This window comes from Podarcis bocagei, assembly GCF_964188305.1.
Source record: "Podarcis bocagei genome assembly, chromosome: 8".
In the NCBI taxonomy this organism is placed as follows: Eukaryota; Metazoa; Chordata; class Lepidosauria; order Squamata; family Lacertidae; genus Podarcis; species Podarcis bocagei.
In genome coordinates this window covers 67,416,360-67,434,456 of record NC_138133.1, presented here as the reverse complement: position 1 = coordinate 67,434,456, position 18,097 = coordinate 67,416,360, and positions in this window count along the sequence as shown.

Genomic DNA, 18,097 nt, shown 5'->3' with positions numbered 1-18,097 from the left:
CTGACAGTGGATTGGTTGTGTAAGTAAGAAGGTAGGCAGATGGGGTCTGGCTGAGGGTAAACTGAAGCTGCCCTGTTTGCCCTAACGGACCAGCCTCTGCTGGCTGAAACTGCTTTTCATTATAGTGATTAGAGATAGGGTTGGGGGAGAACTTTGGTTCAATGTGCATTTCAAGGCAATTAATTTGCACTTTCCAAATGAATTCACGAACCGAAACACAGCCAGCCTTTGAAATTCACACTTCTCTGAATTTTGCAATGCAGTTCTCCAGTTTTTTTGTGTGTGTACTAACAGCTTATTGATGCATGTATTCATGAAGTTTACATACAAAATGCATTATACTAGGGAAACTACATTTGCAAAAACGTGCACATTAGGCAAAATTGCAGGGTATCAAGAGAAATTCGGAGTAAAATGCCAGTGCATTTTCACAGGGACTTCTTTTTTTCTAACAAATTGCAAACTGATATTGAAATTTGGAGAACTGGACTGAAGACTTGAAAAAAGAGGAAGTGAGAAAAACAGAAATTGATATACAACAGTTTACCAAGTTGTCACTTACCTTTGTGCATATCCAACCACCCAAGAAAAAAATAGTCAGAGTTCATGCACAGTATTCATGCAGCCCTTCACTCTATAGTAGCATTCCCCAACATGGTGTCCTCCAGATGTTTAGAACATCAATCCATCATCCATGGCTGTGGGTGATGCTGACTGGAGCTGATGGGAGTCGAACAACATTTGAAGGAAGTCTGTTCTAGGGTAACTTGGCCATCTGTACCATCCTGCCAAGTTAAATCTTATTAATAGGGGATTGGAATGCTAAAGTAGGAGGACGAGATGGTTGGATAGTGTTCTCGAAGCTACCAGCATGAGTTTGACTAAACTGCGGGAGGCAGTTGAAGACAGAAGTGCCTGGCGTGCTCTGGTCCATGGGGTCATGAAGAGTCGGACACAACTAAACGACTAAACAACAACAACAACAACAATCATCAAATGCAGGTGTGTGACAGAGACTGTGCAATAAAATGATTGATCCTGGTGCGAGTTCACCCCAGAGTAGTTTAATCCTATGCATATGTTTAGACAGCTGTTTTATCTCCATGCATGTTGTGGTATGTTGCTGCTATGGTTTATTTACTAATTATATTCCTAGACTGCCCTTCGCCTGATGATTGCAGGGTAGTATGCAATGTCACTACTTGGGGGAAAAGTTGACTGTTGCCCCACAGTCTCTAGGGTGATCAGTTGCTGCTGCAAAGGGCTTTTCATGTGATACCTGGGATTGTGCAACCTGTCCAACATAAATACATATTTCAAAAATGTTCCAGGATCTCTGATTGCCCGTAGGACTGGTGGGTACCACTTCTTTTGAGCTAGCTGGATGCAAAGTCCTTAGAATGGGTGGAGCGATGGAGGAAACTAAACGTGACTCCTTCAGAACTGCACTGGCACTAGTAATAATTGCTAACAGATTTCAGTTCCCTGTTCTCTTCTTTCTTTCCCCTTATGGCTCCTTCTTAACTTATCAGCATATTTTATGTTTGAGTTATTAGAAATTGCATCCTTCATTTATTGATATTTGACAGTTACCAGCCAGTTTCTAATTATTTCCAGCTCTGGAGGTTTCGAAAACACTGATTTTCATTTTTGATATTTTAATCATTCATATATCTTCCTCTCCTTCCCAACATCCTGCACTCATTCTCCAGCATCAGATTTTTGTTAACCCCAGGCAGTAAAGATTGGAACTATGTATTAACGGGTGAGGATATTTCTCTTGTAATAGAATTGCACGCTGGGTGCATTTGGTGGGGAGATTGTTGGGTAGAAAGGGGTATGCGAACATTTTCCCACTTGCCAAATCTCCATTGCAACCCAGAGAATATTTTGGTGATGTGAGAATTTGCCGCGGATAATCGGTGGACAGACAGGAGGGGTTAATCACCAATTCTCCTCAGCAAGTGTCAATGTGTGTTTAAAAGCAACAAGGTGCTGGATGTTATTTTCAACAAAGCTGAATATATGCATCATCATAATAATAATAATAATAATAATAATAATAATAATAATAATAATGGGTGAGGAAGCTTACGTATATGTAGAAAGGGGAGATGAAATTATAGCACTGATAGCAAGAAATGGGCTGCAAATGTTTCCACACAGTCCAAACAAGGAGATCCTGTCAACTAAACTAGCTGGCAAGCAACTCTGGATGAAAAAGTAGAAATCCATCATAAATAAAAGAGTTGTGTATTCATTTATAGGCATTTACACCCCACACTTCACCAGGTAGTCCCACGGCAGGTTATTTGTCTTACCAAACATCCTAGTGCTGTTTTCAGCTGCTGGAGTTTTGCTGGGTCTACTTTTGAGGCAGTTTTCTGCAATGCATTCCTTTCGTTTTTGTGTTGCGCCTTAATTTTTTGTAAGTCATCTAGAGGCTGTTTTGAGGTGAGCAACTAATAAATAAAATTGATAAATAAATAAATATTTCTGAAAGGCAGCAAAAAAACCAAAACACACACACACACACACACACACACACACACACCCCAAACCCAGTAAACCAGTACGTGATTTACTCCAACATGTTAATCTAGACCAGCCTTCCCCAACCAGGTGCCCCTGAGATGTTGCTGGACTATGACTTCCTTCATCCCTGGCCATTGGTCATGCTGGCTGGGTCTGATGGGAGTTGTAGTTCCCATCTGGACTGCATCTGGAAGGCATCAGGCTTAGGGATGGCCAGTCAACACCAAAACTCAGCTGTATGGAGAGCTGCAGGGGAAAAAACACAAATTCTCTAGGAGAGGAATTCCTCCAAAGTTCATATATATCAATAAAAGAGGGGGGGAGATTAGAAGGCCCCAGCACACATATCTTGAGAAGAATGAGGTCTTAAATACCTCTAATATTAAAGTTGGAGTATTGGGGGCGGGGGGACAATTAATAGACAAAGCTGACAGAAGTACTCGGCTTCAGTTGGCTGATAACGAAGTGATATACAGTGGTACCTCTGGTTAAGAACTTAATTCATTCTGGAGGTCCGTTCTTAACCTGAAACTGTTCTTAACCTGAGGTACCACTTTAGCTAATGGGGCCTCCCACCACCGCCACATGATTTCTGTTCTCATCCTGAAGTAAAGTTCTTAACCCGAGATACTATTTCTGGGTTAGCGGAGTCTGTAACCTGAAGTGTCTGTAACCTGAAGCGTCTGTAACCCGAGGTACCACTGTAATTTTAAATATGCTGAAATGCAGCCACATATTTTTAACAGTATGGGTGTTATGTCAAGTGATTCCAAAGGATTAAGGACCTGAATAAATGAAAAAACATTAACGGGCAGGGAGGACACGGAACCGAGAAATGGCTGATACAGCTTTATCACTATAGGCAATAGTTAATTGAGGGCAGAACTACATGCTGTGATAAACACATCACATAAACATGTCAGCCTAGTTCTCCCTTTCCTGCTTTCCAGCATGCTATAAAACTTATAACCTGGTCCAGTATATGTGTTTTTCTAGCCCTGCTCCACAACTTGGATGCTAGCTAGTAGGGTCAGGATAAATAATGCAGTGTTGTAAAATTAGGACATGGGTAACCTTTTCTGCACGTTATAAAGCAGGCAGGGAAGACATTTACACAGGGCTGCTGTTTCTGATGGCAACCCCATGTTTATTGTTAAAAGTTCTCCATCAAGTGGCTAATTATCCCAGGAATATCATCTGTTTTCTTATAGTCTTTCAACACACACACCCCATGACCACATTTACCTCACAGTGGTTTACAATAATAATAAAAATTCTGGCTGGGGCAGAGTCTACTCCAATCCTAGCAGACATTTGTTCAGGGCGGCGAAACCTCTGTTGTTTCTTTGCATTCTGTAAGGTGGCAGAGTGGCGTTGGCAAATTCATTTCCGTAGCATTGTTCCAGGTGGTTCTGCACTAGAAAGTGATTATCTAAAAGGCGGTCTCCTTGTGATCCTTTGAGAAATCAGGGGCATGCAGCCTTACTGCACATCTTTTGTGATAAGAAGGCACATCCACAGTGTTCCATTGAGAATTGGCACTCATTCCCTCCAGTTTGTAACTTGGCAAGTTGATTATGCCAATGCATTTCCTGTGGGGCTGCCCTTGAGGCTGGTCGAGAAGCTGCCGTTAGGGCAAAAAGGCTGCTGCGAGGTTGCTGTTTGGAGCTAACCACCACCAACATGTCACAGTTTTGCAGCTGCACTGACTGCTTCTATGCTACTGGGCCAGGTTCAAGTTATTGTTACCTGTTTACAAAGCCTTAAACCAGGCTTCCTCAACCTCAGCCCTGCAGATGTTTTTTGGCCTACAACTCCCATGATCCCTAGCTAGCAAGACCAGTGGTCAGGGAGGATGGGAATTGTAGTCTCAAATCATCTGGAGGGCCGAGGTTGAGGAAGCCTGCCTTAAACAACTCATGACCCATGAGAGACTGCCTCTCTCCTTACAGTCCTGCCATTTTGTTCCATAGTAGTGGAACAAACCACCACCACTACTGCTGCTGCTACTACTACTACTACTAATAATAATAATTTTATTATTTATACCCTGCCCATCTGGCTGGATTTCAGCACATATGAAAACAAGAACTCCTAATATTCACCTTGTGCCCACCAGTGACAGGACTTTCAGTGCTATGGCCTGTTCATAACACTTAGATACACCATGCTCCATATATCTATTCTCTCAGGTGCATGCTTCAGACATTTTTAGTTACCCAAGCCTTTTCTGAATGAAATTTGTATTGTCCCCTGATCATCTGTTGCCCTCATTCTGTTGTTTTAACTGTATCATTTTCGGTGTTATATTTGGTATCATATTTATTTGTGGTTTTTCGGTATGTCATTCTGAAGTTTTATAATCTGAGCTGTTTACACATTAAAAAAATAAAATAATGTTACACAGCTTCAAGAATAAATGAATCGTAGGGGGGGGGGTTCTCTTCCCCACTTTAGCTATTTATGCCAATATGCAGACATGGAGCAGTTTCATAAAACAGCTAATTATAGAGCATATGGAGAATATTTCCCTGAAAAATTCAAACTACCTTGGCTGAGCATTTCTTTCTTAAATAAACATATCCAGGTTCCTGTGGGGAAGTCAAATCTGAGAAAACTTTTCCAGCATTAAACGATTTAAGAATTAACTTCTTGTGTTTCACATTTTCAGTGTTTTGTTGTAAACCTAGAACAAGGTGAAAGACCAGGTTCTGTCAGGAGCGCATCCTTCACTCGACTAGGACCCTGGTAGAGACACATGCCTGACTGGCATGTTCTTTGCCTCCTGGTCATTCATTTGGGAGCTTCAAAAGCTTTCTTCAGCCTGAACATCACAGTGACTGATGCCAACAGACATCGGCACACTCAGAGATCCACAGAGTCTTCGCAGTTCATGTGACAGAACTCAGCAAGTCAGCATTTTGGCTAATCTGTTTTATTTACACACATGGAGCACTGCAACATGGCTCCCTCTCCCTCTCTCTCTCTCTCTCTCTCTCTCTCTCTCTCTCTCGCATCAGACAGCAAAGAGAGAGAACAAACAACAATAGTCCCACTTCATGGGACACAATAACACAAACATCCTGTCTCCGTCACTTCCCACTCCGTGGAGTCAAAACATACATCGTCATGTGATAGACAACAATTCCATGACTGCAATCGCGGGGAATGAATCTTCAACAGGTTCATGGGTGGTGGCTATCATTCATATAGTACTATAGCAATCAGTCCAAAATGAATCAAATCAACATATTATTGTTTAACCAAAAATTGTTTCCCCCATCCTCACAATCCTGAAAGTGTATCAATAAGAATATACACCATTTAATAAACTACAGATGAAAGCAAACCCCGGGGGGGGGGGGGGAATAAGATTTACTGCTACATAAATTTGGGCCACAATCACACCTTGCATTTAAAACACTATTATAGTGGTTTTACAGTCATGGCTTCCCCCAAAGCATCCTGAGAACTGTAGCTCTGCAAGGCCAGCACTCTTAACAACATTTCCCATAATGCTTTGGTGGAAGTCCTTACCATTAAAGTGCTTTAAATGGATGGTGTGTGGATGTGGCCTTAACATTTCTCCCCTCTATTTCTGAGGTCCTGCTGAATGACAACACATGCAAGAGGAAGATATCAGCAGGTTTGGGGAAGGAACCCCAAGGTTTGCAGAAGTACTAAAAACCTTTAGACAACAAAAAGGAGAGGGACACCACCATTATTCCTGCCCAGCCCTGGAAAAAAACTAAGCCTGATGAGCCTTAGAATGCCCATTGGCCCATTGCTGACTGGTGGTTGTGTGTGTGATTTGAAAAACCAAATTGAAGAATGTGAGACTTAAGGTCAGAGAATAGTCATGGTCTACAGTTTCTCAGCAAATGGTTACCAGTTTGTTATCATGGGAAACAGGTACCTATCGTGAAGTTTATTCTTCTGAATTAAGACTGTGGCATTTTTATTCCTTTGCCTGAGAACCAACCACTGGATTCCATTTCCATTGCCAGAAGTTTAAAAGGAGGTAATATAATACAGTCCTTTCCTTACTGTCTGAACTCATATCTGTTACAAAAATCTTGCTGTATGTTTTTCCAGGTGCTACTATCTGGGAAACAAGGCACAAGGGGACCAGAAATGTGTTTCAAGGCTTAACATAGATGCCTACAATTAGTTAATAAAAATAGGGATTTTGAGTTATCGCAAGCCGTTTTCGAGCTAAACCCTGTACTCGTTTATGTGCTTTCATGTGCCAGGCATGCTTCCACAGCAGAAGCAATGTGTGTTCACCTACCCTCCAACATTTCTCTGATGAAAATAGAGACGCCCCATTCCATAATGATAATTTTACTATTTATACCCCACACATCTGACTGGGTTGCCCCAGCTACTCTGGGCAGCTTCCAACATATATAAAAACATAATTAAACATTAAACATTAAAAAAAAACCCGTTCCCTATACAGGATTGCCTTCAGATGACTCGGGGGTAGGATAACTCCATATCCTCCAACATTTCTCCAATGAAAACAGGGACATCCTAAGGAAAAGCAGGACATTCCAGGATCAAATCAGAAACCAGGATGGCTTCTCTAAATCAGGGATGCCCCTGGAAACTAGGGACACTTGGAGGGTCTGTGTTCCCAACAAAACAAAATGTAGCCTTCAGCCATCTGTATTCATTTGTATAATCTGCAAACACACAATGTTCCCAAAGAGGGGGAATCTGATGCCTGGTACTGAATTGCACATACTGAGAATCTCAGGGCTCATCCAAACTTCCTCTGGTGCTGTCACTTTCTGCTTAGGTCCAAGAGTGTTTTCTGCTAGTGGAAGGTTCCTTCCATTTGTGCAAAGGCACCCCCCTTAATTATTTCAGTTTCTCTAACTCATTCAGCCACCTGAGCTCCCATCCCATCCCATTCCAGATGGGATCCCACCATTCTTGAGGGATGAGGGATGCAGTGGGTTGGAGGAGCCAGGAAAGCCCCACTCTGTAAACCGAGTTCTAGTAATAGTTCTCTGGGTGCTTAAAGGACTTTGTGATGCAGAGATTCAGAGCATGAAATAGCAGCACTTCAGAGAAACGCAGGCTAATATATTGGGACACTTATCTTTAATGGGGATATGTTTTAAGAGGCAGCTATTGAGTTGTTATTTCTTTATTCCTTTGAGGCCTAGTTCTTATAAAGAGCAAATCAAGGGTAAATTTGTTTCTCGAGTGTAGGCTAACATGATTGAATGTACCTCCATAACAAGAAAATCCCTACACATAAAAAAACCAGATGTCAGGGAGAGACTAGATAAGAAGCCTTCTCCCTCATAACTAAAACACATCCTAACCATACATTTGAACCATATGGATTCCCCCAAAGAATCCTGAAAGCTGTAGTTTGTTAAGGTGCTGGGAATTGTAGCTCCTTCATCCAGCAGCCCATGGATGTCTAAACATGCTGCAAACATTACCATAAAAAACAGGAGTTTTGCATTTACAGGGGTGGAATCTAACTCACTTAAATGTTTTATTTTATCTAATATCTTCATTCTGCCTCTCAGTGACCCTCAAGTTCCTCTCGCTAACTCCTCCTTTCTTTCCTGCTCTTTTCTTTCCACCTCTCTGAAGTAAGACAAATGCACAGATGGGTCTCATAACTCTCACCCAAGGGTGACTTTGTGAGTGTCTGGACATCAGAAACAAGAAACTAAGCCAAATGCTTCTAACTTGCAAATACCCCAGAGGCACATCTCTGACAGAGTTATGGTGATGCCCCAAACTAACCTTATAGAGATATTATTAATCAAGCACAAGTTTCCATATTGTAATCAAAGAGAAGCAAAAGATTAGGGAAATTCTTCGGGGTGTACTAATGAATATGTTAGTGAATGGATGAAAGTTTCAGAGCATTTTACCAGTGGAAAATTCCTAACCTAGAACGCAAACCCGAGCACTCTTACATAATAACAGTCATAGGGGAAAAACAAGTCAGACTCATAAGAGACCATCTCTTGCCATAGAAAGACAGTCTAGAGTTTTTGGTAAACAGCTCCTGGGATAGGTTTACAATATTACGCAGTCTAGTCTATGATAGTTGTGGGGGAAAAGAGTGTAGACTCTTTTCCTCCCCGCCCCATCACCAGGCTCACATGTGCATGTAGGGAGAATACATGTTTAATTATAAATGCATGCAAACATGTGGACTTCCATGAATGAACAGTCCAAAAACTGGACTTACCAAGCTGCCCCAGAAAAGGCTAAGATGCAATGGAACATTCATTTGATATGTTGTTTTCATTAATGTATGCGTTTTATCTAGACTTTGTCCACACATTTGCATTCTGTGCACATTTATTTGCTTAGATAATAGTATTGCAAAATCTGGAAAATAAGAATTTTGAACAATTGCTGTATTTTGGTTTGCTCTATTTGAAGGATTACTGCATACTGTTTCAGGAAATGTGAATTAGATAGGTTCACAGCCGAAATGAATTTCTCCTCTTCCCTAATAAACAAAGCTTGATTTGTGTAACTACAGTTTTCTCATGTATTCATATCTTCTTGTTCTTCTTGCTGCTGCCTGCTATCAGCGAGCTTTATGGCTGAGTGGGGATTTGAACCCCGGTCTCCCTGGTCCTAGTTGAATACTTCAACCACTTTGCCACACTGGCATGAAAGGAGTTTGCTTGAAATGTTTGCCTCTACAGTTCTCTTTTGTATAACATTCAGACTGACCACCTTCTTTATGCTGCCTCCCTCTTCAATCTCCACGTACAACCCCTTTCCATGAAGTCTTGGCTAAACCAAGCTTATACAATTTCACCACATGTGTATTCTCCCCCTAACTACCATCATGTCCATCTTTCCCGCATTCCCCCCCCCCACTCCCATTTTTGGTTAATATATTGTGTCAAATTTTAGGGTTGTGCAATTTCTCCCATTCTACCAGATTGGAGTATCGGAACACAACCTTTGCTGAAGGCTCTCCTAATATGGACTAGGGTTTCGCCAATGGTAATGATTAAGCAGTATATAGATAAATGTCTTGAATAAGAACGTAAGAAAATAAGAAGAATCTGCTGGTTCAGGCCAGTGCCCATCTATTCCAACATCCTGTTCTCACTGTGGCCAGTCAGATGCCTGTGGAAAACCTGCAAGCAGGACCCAAGATAAGTAATAATAAAATAAAATAATGTATGACCTTTACAATAAAGAATTATTGTATGAGGATTTGGTTTCTGTATTTAAGCAGGTATTCCTTGGAATAGCCTTTCTTTTATGCCCCACTTTAAAACCAAATTGACACTGACAGCACAAGGTTAAAACTGTCTTGTTCTTACTTTAATCATATTAATAAAAAGGAAACAATATATTTTCTCAAAATATCCCTTTGAAGTTCTGCTGCTTGATTATCTCACAGTGTTGTTATCTTCCTACTGCTCCCTGCCAAACCTGTGATTCATTCTCCCTATCAGTTAGAAGACATCGTTCATCATACACAAGCATAAGCTAGGTTCTCTTTCAGTGGCTATGAATTTCCTGGCCATTTATGAAAGCTGTGTAAGACTTCTCCTTTTCTACCAATTTGCCACAGATAATAAATCTTTAATTAATATCATAATTTGTTTTGGCATCTAAATAGAACCTACGCCATGGCTTGTGTTCCTGAGGAATGCATTCCATAGCTTACCGTCAGCTTCAACTGAGCAATACGAAAATAAACGCTCTTGCCAGGGAGAGATGCATTTGGACCACAGATATTTCAAAAGAAACCGGAAGTGCATGCATAAGCAAATTATGTTTTAATGTTATATGTTCACGTATGCTGCAGTTGTTTTCATTAACTGGCACAGCTGACTTTACCATGAAGCAAGAACGCCATACCAGATGTTGCTGACTTTCAAGGCAAGAGAGCTATTGACCCCACGACCTGCTTATAAACTTCCCTGAAGCATCTTCAAGGAGACCAATGGAACCAGGATGTGCACTGATCCAGCAGAACTTGTCTTATGTCCTTCAAGTGAAGCAGGACCGTTAGTCCAGTAGCTCAGTCAGCAGAGCATGATGCTCTTAATCTCAGGGTTGTGGATTCAAGCCCCACATTGGCCAAAAGATTCCTGCATTGCAGGGAGTTGGACTAGATGACCCTTGTGGTCACTTCCAGTTCTATGAACTGAAGAATGTGCCTCTATGAATTCTATGAATGGAAGGTGCTTTAGGAAGGAAAATGATGCCAAAAACAATTCTCCGTTCTCTTTCATTATGCAACCCCTTGCAATAAACATACAAGTGAGGGACCCTCAATCCCAATTTTCCACCTCAGCTTCTGTGTTAATTGTGGTGAAACCTGTTCATCAAAGAAAAGAAAAAAGTCCCTTTGCCATTCACAACTGAGACTGCAGATGTGTTTTGCCATTCAGACTCAGGTACTTTTGAACCCAGAATTAGAAAGTGAAGTGAAATTTATGGATTTATGTTTGAGGTAGTAATGGGTCTAATATAAATGAGCATTAAAAAAAACACACCACAATAATTTTAAATTTTATGGGACCTGCTATTACCCTGCCCCTAACCACATTCCCTTCTGTGTATAGCCAATTAAAACTGCTCTGTTTATTCTGTCCCACTTGCCTCTCAGAACTCCTTCCCATGGTCCACATCTTTGATGGCACATCAGGATATTGGGACTAGATACTTGGAGCCACTACCAAGACACACAGCCTGGCAATCCCTTCCCACTTAGAAAAATGCTTCTTGGTTCATTCTCCTGTATCATGAAGGAGCTATTGCCCTTCTCTGGTGCAACAGAGTGAAGCTGCTGCACCCTTGTATTGGCCAGTTCCCAGTTTCTCCTCCTGTTGCAAAGCCTGTTGACCAACTAGCTCCCACTACCACAGGAATAGATTAAGCAGACATTAAACCAGGCCCAATGTTACCCCCTTCCCAAATCATTAGGTTTCTGAACCTCTTCCTTTGTGTAAACTTTGATTCTAAGCACAAGGCAAATAGGTTTTCTGGATTATACAGGTTTAAACCACATGCACAGGTGAAAAAATGTGACTGTGAATGATATGCTGACAGTCTTGAGTCTGCAGTTGTATTCATCCTGAAGAGTACTATTACATCTGTTATGCATTTTTAAAACCATTTTACTTGAATTTCTGGAGATATTTGAGTGGTTTACCTACGTTTCCATATGTTAAAAAGAGCTATAGTGGAAAAATCAGAATGCCAATATGACCTTCCAGGCCACTTATAAGTGGGACAGGGAAAATTAAGAAGGTATCAGTTCAGACTCCAGAGCTTTCAACATTTTTTCTGTTTTTTGGTAGTTGAATATTAGCAAAATACTAACTTTAAATATTAAATGTTTGAGGGGAAACAGGCATTTGACAAGAAGTAACAGTACCAATCATAACTCTCTGTGCCAAGATGCACACCTGCTAAAACATCTCAAGCTGAAGATGCTTTCAGATGCCCTAATTATTTATCATAATTATCATTATTGCTAGAAGGTCAAAGAAAGATATTGCAGCCCTCGGCAATCTTTTCCTATGCCCGGTGCCAAAATTAAGGGCCGTACTACACGTTTAAATGTATTTAAATGTGTCATTGCATTTAACATGCAGTTTTTAAAAATGCAGATAACATTGGCTGGCATGGCTGATAATAATCGGTATTGTAGCAAGCAGGGAAGGAGAATTTCACTCTCCTCTCCCCTGATGCTGTCCAGAGGGAAAGCCCTGTTCTGAAGCTGCTATTTGCACTGGAAGCCCCCCAATGACACCACATCTAAGCATTTAGGCAAGGAAGAAGTAAGATAAAAATGGATGTCTGGAATACTCCCCAGTGGATTATAATGAGAGCTGCATTTAAAATTCCACAGGTTCCTCACTGCTGAACTAATGGATAGCCTATGATTGCTTAGTGCAACCGATTGCAAATAGATAGTATGCATGTTTTATCTCATGGACTACCAGTGGCTACTAACCATTATGGCTGTCCTCTGCAAGCAGGACAAATGCCCCAGAGTACTGTCCCTTTGCACAGTTTCCAGAAAATGGTATTCAAAAACATCACTGCTTGCAGGTTACTTAGAGTATTCTGTTTGGTCACTGTGAGAACAGGATGGCCTCATCCATTGGCCTCATCTAGCAGTCATTGGCCACACTGAGAGCCAGTGTGGTGTAGTGGTTAAGAGCGGTGGTCTCGTAATCTGGGGAACCGGGTCCGCGTCTCCGCTCCTCCACAAGCAGCTGCTGGGTGACCTTGGGCCAGTCACACTTCTCTGAAGTCTCTCAGCCCCACTCACCTCACAGAGTGTGTGTTGTGGGCGAGGAAGGGAAAGGAGAATGTTAGCCGCTTTGAGACTCCTTAAAGGGAGTGAAAGGCGGGATATCAAATCCAAACTCTTCTTCTTCTTCTTCTTCAGTCTCTTCTTCTGTTATTATGTTCTTATGATATATGTGTGCGAACCTTGCACAATTCAGGAAGCTGTTGGTGGCTAAGAAAATGAGTAATAGGTGAAGTGGGAGGCAGAATCCTATAGCAGAATAAGGTTACGGTTGCAAATAATTCAATGTCACACAACAAGCCTGGCGCATAACTGTTCACATTTCCACAAACTGCCGGGATGTTTGATGAAGAGAAAGGAAAAGGTGTAATTCCTTGGGGCATCATCAAAAGTCAAAAGGCTGTGAAATTCCACTGATTTAAATGGGAAAGTTAAGCACATGCTTAGTTCATTTCTCTGAAATATAAATGGATCAGGCCCATTGTCATCTTATAAATAAAACAAAGGTGGCAGAAAGTTCTCAAATGTATTTCATTACTGTCATACCTCATGTTATGTCTGCTTCATGTTACGTTCTTTCAGGTTATGTCCCACGGTGACCCGGAAGTACCGGAAAGGGTTACTTTCGGGTTTCGCTGCTCGTGCATGCGCAGAAGCACAAAATGACATAATGTGCAGAAGCAGCAAATCGCAACCCGTGCATGCGCAGACGCGCCACTGTGGGTTGCATTCTTTTCATGTTGCGAACAGGCCTCCGGAAGGGATCCCGTTCACAACCAGAGGTACCACTGTAGTCTCCTTTCTTTCAGGGAAAGCTTTACAAATATCCAGTTTTCATATTTTTCCAGTCGGCATAAGCTGTCTCAAGCTGTGGTGGCCTATGCATGCACCAAATACCAGTTTTCTAAGTCAGCAACGGTAAAAGTCCTCATCACTTTGATACCCCCATAAGTAGAGTGGCCGCAGCTATTACTATTGGGTCGTGGATCCTCTATTTGAAGGCATCTGCTTGATGGACTGTCCAGTCCAAGTCCAGTTTACAGATAAGAACCATAAGGAGAGATGGAACCCATCAGCAATTAACATCTAGGCGGTGGACATGAGCAGGCACACTGGTGACCTAGTCATAGTCTTCTCCCAATAGATATACAGCAATTCTATTTAAATTATAGTAATTATTTCTAAATTACTAAATTACATTTATAAATATAAACCAGTATATGCAAATTTTATGTAAATCTCTATTTTGTCCTCTTTTTCTGGACTATGTTTAAGTGGCAATCCACATTACTCATGCGTGACTGAATAAGGCCCAAGCATCCTTAATTATACCTATATTTAATATAAAATAATTACAAAAGCGCACACTGAGATTCTGTTCCCTTGGTGTGGGAAACTTTATTACTTTTTTAAAGCCCTTAATATTTTGGTTTCTAGCCATACAGTGTGTTTATAGGCCTCAGGCTCTGAACTAAAATAGGATTGGGTTTCCTTCAGGTAAGCATTTCCAGACACTTTATCAGCTATATCATTACAACTATACTCTATTTGTTACTGTACAGTGAAACACAATCCTTGCATTATATTCCACACGAATAGCAGTTTCTGCAGCATCTTGTCATCATTTCATGAACGTGGCTTTGAAGCCGTTTTGGATTCTAAAGTCAGTGAATAACAGCAAAGGCTTAAGTTCACAACACCGTATTATTTACTCAGATGGGGTTAATTGTGGAATAAAAGAAAGGCTCCTTTCAGTTTACCTTTGTACAATCTCTCTCGCGCTGGATATGGAAGACTGGGAAGTCAATGATAAATATCAAACTTGCTAATCAGGAGCGAGGCCAGCCTTATTTGAAATCTTGAACTTAATCCAGAATCAGGAAATGCGGCCACTTGTATTACTGTTGCTGAAAGGAGAAAATGACCTTTTTATTGTAGCTTAACTTTACCATTGTATTTGTGAGCATGTGGCTTGGGGTAGGAAGGCGGGAGAGAAAAGATAAACGTGAAAGGATCGGCTAGATTTTCTTTTAACTAGAACACAGGGTGCAATAGAAATATAGATACCCATAGAAAGAGTGGGATGGGCTTTGCCAGGTGTTTGGCAGAGACCGAACCTCAACAAAATGTTTTTCCTTGAGGTTGTACACCCTGTTTCTGTTTTTCTTTATCTCCCACTTAAACTAAAATCTGAGAGGGTGTTGCCATTGGAAGGGAGCATCTTATAAAAAGAGAAAGGAAGGTAGACATGTTGATGAAGTCCACTATTCATAGCATATTTTCAGGATGTGGGCAGATGACAAAGCGTAGAAATTTGGATGGGAAGGAGATTGACTAGGGCAGAAGAGGCAAGAAGTGTTTTTGCAGTGCACAAAATGTGGGATTTTGGCAAAACACCAACACAAAAAGAACACAAAACTCTGGGGATCATCACATAGTTAACACTCCTGAATGAGGATCACTACAACCGCCTATAACCCTACTGGTCGTTATGCTATAATGATAAAAAGCTGTAGTCTGAATATTTATCTGGTGACTGAAAATATTTGCATTAGTATATCATTTTACACTTTCTGTATACCCAGGACTATTTGTATTTCCATTCCTCTCTTTTGCTCTCCACCGCACGCAAATCTAAAATTTACCCAGTATTCAGTCCTTCATTATTTATGTAAGATGCCTAATTGTGAAGACAAAATGAAGCCTTTGCTTCCTTTATAAATATTTGTGCCATGACCCATAACTACTGGCTAGTGTGCCTGCCAAGGCTCCATTAGCTGTCATTCCATTTCGCTTTAGCTATTATCATTTGATAACTTCTTGGAGTGCTCACAGGACTACTTCATTAGAGAACTATGTTTTTTGTGAGAATTACAGCAGTAAAAAGACACCTTCATCAGATATTTTGGTCTCCTTAAAATATAGAGGCTTGGCAGGAGTCATCCCTACTCACTTGTAAAGTCTCCTGGAAACTGTGTTAATTCAGATGGGTCTTTGACACATGAACTTCTTTCCTCCAGCCAGTTTTTATTGGCCTTATTGTAATTGCCATGTTGTACTTTTAATGAAAAGTGTATATATTTAAATAGATAAATGAAATCAATGAAGAGCCCTGCAATGATTAAAGCAGAGCTGGGTTAAATATTCAGTGGAGGCAAGTCAATTGAGTCTAAACAATACTGAAGTAATGGCTGTTGATAGGGAATTGGACAATAGTTATTGATTAGGTTCATGTTACTGACATCCACTGCCTTGGGGTTCCCCTGGATCTAGAATGGTTATAGCTGTAGGCACTGTAATCTATACTGCATGAGGTGGGGGACCTGTGATGCTTTTTTTTAAAAAAAAAAAAGAAGAAGAAGTAGTTTAGAATTAGACTAGAAATCAAAAATTCAACTCAGTAAAAAAACCACACAGAACATTATGAAAACTCAACTCAATCTCATCACACTTCCATCATAACTGTTTGACCTAGAATGTCTTTCCAAAAGTGATCCTGAATTGCTGGTAGATGGAACTGCTGTTGAGAGTTGTGATTAACCGAGTCCAGAATTAGCAACAAGTGGAGACACAAGGCTAGACAACTGCAACACAGTCAACATTAGTCTGCCCTTTATGGTTGTACAGAAGTTTATTCTGATACAGGATGTAGCTGCTCTCCACCTAATAGACACATGAGATCCTGCCTTGGCAAGTAGGTAGGTTCAATCACCCTCGCTTATAAGCACAAATATTGTGCATCCTACAATAGGCTGAGCTTCAAAAGCTCTTAACAAATTTGTACTTGTATATATTGTTCAAATTTCTGTTTGACACTGTTGCAGTATAATTTTCCGCAGGTTTTCATGGGCTTTAGAATGTGTTCTCCATTGACTACAAATGGTCACATATACAGCTGAAAGATTAGAATGCCTTCTATGACATCAGAACAGGTAAACCAATGGTAGCCTAATATAGTACAGCCTATACTAGGCTGTTGTTCCCACCCCATTGCAAATCTAGAGCCAACATTGCTTTCAATGTTATTTCTATGTTGGTTGATCAGCCCACACGGAAATACAGCCAAGGCTAAGCTGTGTGCCCTTATTTCAAAATAAGCAAATTGGGAATCAGTTTTGTTTATATTATAGTGTTTCTGTTGTGATTTTCTAAAAAATGCTATTAATATGATTCAAAAGGCTTTGCCTGAGAGAACCAGAAATCTAGTGGCATAAATATCCCAATTCTCAAAACATGGTTGACTAGGAAGCAGTTTTTCTAGCAACACAAGCCATGAGAAAATTATTACGGTGGATTCACAAAACCGTTTCCCCCCTTTTTTTCCACAGCAAGACAATATTTTGTATTCTGTATATATTTCATCTAATCCTGGTCCTCTGCCCAGGTCTTGATGGTCACACTTAAATTGTGATAATTTCTCATGAGGACTTTCCCCCCCCCCCTTTAAAAAATAAATTTGCAAACTGATGTGTAACCAAACGCAGGACTGAAAAAATGAGAAGCCAAAATTGACATATTCACCCATCCCTATGTTTAAGTGGCTCAATTCAGGTCTGTGGGTGAGCAGCTACCCAAATCCAACATCCATGAACCTGCAACTTAGCAGTTTGTGCCATCCATCATTAAAATTCAGATTGGAGTCTTGCTGTTTTTAAAAGCTGGTGCAATTTAGCTTCCTACAGACATCAGTGTAATCTGTGTGGATTAGAGTGGGTGGGAAGACTAATAACTATCTCCCCCCCCACCCCACCCCGAACTTGGCTATTTACAATACCTTTGGAAAGTGAGAACTGAGATTCCGCCATATACAGATATCTTGGGAACTCTGAAAACTGTTGATGGAGGGCACCTCCCAGAGAGATCACCTTTCCCTTATTTCAAAGCCTGGTTTCTCTAATTTTCCTGATGCTGAGAGATATGGCTCGTTATGTAGTTATATGCACCTTCCTCCTCGGCTAACAACGGGAGAAAGAATAGCATGAAATTACAAAAGCCAACCTCTCCATATGCATTTCAACCAATGACAAACTATTCTGTTGGGAGGAGGAGTTGAAACAAACCCTTTTCAAGCAGGAAAAATGTCCATGGCTCTTGGACAGCGACACTTTATGAGAGCCACTCTTTCTTTTCTTTTTTTGCTTGTCCAGCCTACTAAAATTGCCCTGTATAAATATTAGTAGCAGATAGGTAGCCGTGTTGGTCTGCCATAGTCAAAATAAAAAAATTCCTTCCAGTAGCACCTTAAAGACCAACTAAGTTAGTTCTTGGTATGAGCTT